Source organism: Octodon degus, unplaced genomic scaffold (genome assembly GCF_000260255.1).
Source record: "Octodon degus isolate 3935 unplaced genomic scaffold, OctDeg1.0 scaffold00096, whole genome shotgun sequence".
NCBI classification, from domain to species: Eukaryota; Metazoa; Chordata; class Mammalia; order Rodentia; family Octodontidae; genus Octodon; species Octodon degus.
Genome location: NW_004524672.1, coordinates 4,971,689 through 4,976,716, shown reverse-complemented (window position 1 = coordinate 4,976,716; position 5,028 = coordinate 4,971,689).

Below are 5,028 nucleotides of genomic sequence, written 5' to 3'. Positions count from 1 at the left end.
CTCTCTCTTTAAAATAAAGAAATAGCTACCAGGAAAAAGTCCCAGGACTGGCAGCCAGAGGGGCACAGCTGGCCTACTCCACCTTGGCAGGCCTACCAGGAAAGAGCCACAGGACTGGCAGCAAGTGGGGCCTCCCAGTCCACTTTGAGTGGGCCTCACATAGCAACCAGACCCAAGCCAGGTCCTGCAAGTTGAGTTCAAGTTCAGTAAATCTAGACCCAGTGAGCTGAGGCATACCGCTGGACCCAGCTAGCCCAGACCAAGGCCCAGACATACAGGAGTATCCTTGCAGCACAGAGGTGGCAGCAGGTAACTGGGGTGAGCTAGTCTGCCTGGAAGACTCCAGTTGCTTGAAGAGGAGGTGCCCAGATAGAACTCAAGGGAACTAATTTAACTACAAATTCCCAATTTAAGATTTGTTTTGTTATGCAGCTATAATGTTTGTTCCTATGGTCTAAAATATAAAGCCAGTAATTGCAAAAGTTTGTCAATTTCTAAATTTCTCTCACTGTTATTAGTATTGCTAATTATACTACTGCAAATAGGAAGCCATATTTGCCTTAACTACATGTTTTCCCTTGGATATTAATATCGAGATGTGCTTGGGTAATAATCTCAGGAAAGCCCTACACTGAAGGACAGAAGACAGTTCCAAAGGGAAACAGATATCTCATGCTCAAGCAATAGGGAAGGCAAAATTTTGGGACACACACAATACAAGATTCTCTAACACAGGAGAGATATCTAAGAGCAGACTCTTTACAGAAAGTCTCTGATTACAGTGGTACAGCTACCCACTATCAAACTTTCACCAAAAGGTATCACAGAAATCAAAAGAAAGAGTTCTATCTAAAATAAAAAATGACAAGAGGAAGGAGCAAAATGCATTCTCAGACCCTGAGCCCATCCAGAGCAAACCTGGGAGACATCACCATAGAAGAAATTGGAAGCCACACACCTATCTCTGAAATAATAGTAACTAAAGTAAAGAAACAACTGCAAAAGAAAAGAAATAATCTTATAGATGAAAAAAGACATAACTATAATGAAAGAATTACTAACCATTTCTAAAGAAGACACTGGTTTAACAAAATAGAGAATAGAAAAATGATGGAAAGCCTGAATGAGCAATATAGAAAAGAAATAGAATCCACAAAGCAGATTCAAAAAGATATACGGGAAATTTAAAATTCCATTAAATTTGACAAAACTGTTTTAGTGAAAGTTAAGAAGACATTCAGACCTTGAAGACACCCTTGCAGCTAGTGAAAAGGTAAGGAAAGATCTCTTAAAAATGACTAGAATCCAATAAATAATAATTCAACATCTGCAAGATGATACAAAGATGAACATCATAAGACAAACAGGCATCAATGAAAAAGAAGGAGGAAACACAAATGACATAAAAAGAATATGGGCAGAAGTAATAGCAGAAAAATTCCAAAATGTGCAGAAACAATCTGACATTCAGGCAATCAAGGCATATACAACTCCAAATAATATCAACCCAATTAAAAGTACACCCAGACATATAGTAATGAAGATCCCAAAAATTCAACATTATAAAAACATACTAAAAGCTAATAGAGAAAAAAAAAAGATCACATTTAAGGGAAAACCCATCAGAATAACGGGAGATTTCTCCTCAAAAACCATCAAGTCAAGAAGAGTATGAAGTACTTTAAGTCTTACAAATAAACAAATTCCAAACCCAGACTGATATACTCTGCAAAACTCTATTTCAAGTTTAATGGAGAAGTAAAATACTTCCATGACAAAGAACAACTAAAGAAAACCATGATGACCAAAACAATACCACACAGAATACTGAAAGACAGTTTAGAAAGGGATCAAAATACCCACTACTCCATGAATGACAACAGAAAGAACCACCAACCACAGCAAACTGTTAATCACAGGAGAAAAGTGGAGAACTAACAGCAGGAGAATAACATAACAAACATAACTCAATACATCTCAGTTATAACCATCAATGTAACTGGATTCAATTCACCAATTTAAAAAATAGACTGGCAGAGTGGATTAAGAAACAAAATCCAACAGCATGCTGTATACAAGAAACACATTTAACCCATAAAAAAAAAAATTCATGGCTGAAAGTCAAAGGATGGAAAACAATACTATATGCTCTGGGAGCTCATAAAAAAACAGGGATAGCTATTCTGTTCACAGACAATATGAATTTCAAGCAAAGGATGATCAAATGAGATAAAGGTCTCTATATACTAATTAGGAGAAAAATTCAAAAAGAAGTGATAACAATTATAAATATATATGCACCGTATATGGGAGCACCCAACTATATAAGACAAATTTTGAAGGACAAGACACATCTATAACCAATATCACAATCATAACAGGGGACGTTAACACCTCCTAATCCCAAAAACATAGGTCCAGCAGACAAAAAATTAGCAAAGAGGTCACAGAACTGAACCAAACTTTGAATATTCTTTTCAGCTGAACATGAGACATTATCTGAAATAGACTACATACTAGTCCATATAACATGCTTAAGTATAATGCAAGAAAACAGAAATTATCCCATGCACATTATTTGACCACTACAATGAAACTGGAAATAAATGACAAAAAAATACAAAAAAATGAAAGTTAAATAATACCCTCTTCAGCAACCAATGGGTTACAGATGAAATTAAACAATATCTGTAATCCAATGAAAATTAGCACACAGTTTACTGGTATTTGTGGGATGCAATCAGAGCATTTTTCAGAGGGAAATTTATAACAGTGAATTCATGCATTAGAAAAACAGCAAGACCAAATAAATACCTTAATGCTGCACCTCAAGTGTCTAGAAAATGAAGAACAAACCAAGCCCAAAGCCCAAAAATGAGAGGAAATTATAAAGATTAGAGCAGAAATTAAAGCAGCTGAGACAAAGACAACAATACAAAAAGTAAGGAATCAAAAAGCTGGATTTTTTGAAAGATTAACTAAAACTGATAAACACCTAGCCAACCTCCTCAAAAAGAGGAAAAAAAAATACTCAAATTCAAGCAATAAGGAATGAAAAGGGAAAGATTATTACAAATTCTGTGGAAATTCAGATTATCCTTAGCTATTTTGAAACTCTTTACTCCCAAAGGATCAAAGACACCGAAGAAATGAACAGATTCCTAGACATAGGTACAAATTATCAAAACTGAATCAAAGTCAAAGGATGGAAAACAATACTACCTGCTCTAGGACCTCATAAAAAAGCAGGGATAGCTATTCTGTTCACAGACAATCTGAACTTCAAGCAAAGGATGATCAAATGAGATAAAGGTCACTGTATACTAGTTAGGAGAAAAATTCAAGAAGAAAAGATAACAGTTATAAATACATATGCATGTACACAAGATATAAAAACTCTGAATAATTTTTATCATCAAATGCAATTGAAAATGTAATAATAAAAAAAAAACTTATTGACAAGGAAAAGCCCAGGGCTTGATGGATTCACAGCTGAATTCTACAAGAAATTTAGAGACAATTTAATAACAATACTCCTCAAACTCCTCAATAAAATTGAAAGGAAACAATATCCCCAAAATCATTCCTGGAGGCAAAGATTATACTGATATCAAAACCAGAGAAAGATTCAAGCAAAAAAGAGAACTATAGGCCAATCTCCTGCATGAACATAGATGCAAAAATCCTCAATAAAAACCTAGCAAATAGAATAGAATCCCAGCAAATCATCACGATTATACATCATTACCAGATAGGATTCAACCCGGAAATGCAAGGATGGTTCAGCATATGCAAATCTATAAATGTAATACACTATATCAATAAAGCCAAAACCACATAGATCTCAACCATAGATTGAGATGATCTATGATGATCTCAATTGATGCAGAAAAGGCTTTTGATGAATTCCAACATTCATTTATGATCAAAGCCCTACAGAAAATTGGAATAGATGGCCTATACCTCAACCTGATAAAAGTCATCTATGACAAACCAACAGCCAACATAATTCTAAATGGAAAAAAACTGATATCCTTTACTCTCAAATCAAGTACAAGATAAGGATGTCCTCTATCACCAATCCTATTCAATATAGTTCTGGAATCATTAGATAGAGCCATTAGTAAATAGAGATAAATAAAAGGAATAAGAATAGGTTGAGAGGGGCTGGCGAGATAGCTCAGTGGACTAAAGCACCTGCTTAGGCAGAGACCAGGTACCAGGGTTAAATCCCAGAACCACAAGCCATGATGGCCTCACCTCACGGTGCACTATGACAATGAGACTGGGTGTGGTGGCCCATGCCTGTAATCCCAGTGTTTGGGAGGCATAAAACAGGATGAGTCTGATATATGAAGTGAGCCCCTATAGACCTTGTAAATACAATTTTTAAAAAGAATACGTTAAGATGGTAAAATATCATTATTTGCAGGACACATGATACTCTACATGGAAGAATCAAAAACTCCACAAAGAAGCTCCTAGAATAAATTACAAATTCAGCAGTATAGCTGGATACAAAGTCAACACCCAAAAATCAATAGCATTCCTCTACACAGATAAATTCACTGAGAGAGAAATTACAGAAACAATATCCTTCACAATAGCATCCAAAAAAAAAAAAAAGAAAGAAAGAAATACTTATGGGTTGAGCTAATAAATGAGGTAAAAGAGCTATAGAACTATACGATGAAAATTACAAACCACACCCCCCAAAACTTGAAGATTTCAGAAAATGGAAAGATATTCCTTGCTTCTGGATAGGAACAACCAACATTGTGAAAATGGCCATAATCCCAAAATTGATATACACATTTTTTTGCCTTTTTTCCCATAATTTTATTGAGAAACAAATAGCAATGGGATAGTTTCAAATCAAATTGGTAGGACAGTTCCAATAATTAACACATTGCATACTGTCTTCCTACTGGTTATTTGTTGTACAAGATGCAGACATGATATCTTATTTAAAAACACTATTAGAATAAATCCGTCTATTCATTGAATTAAGAGAATGTAGTTATATAT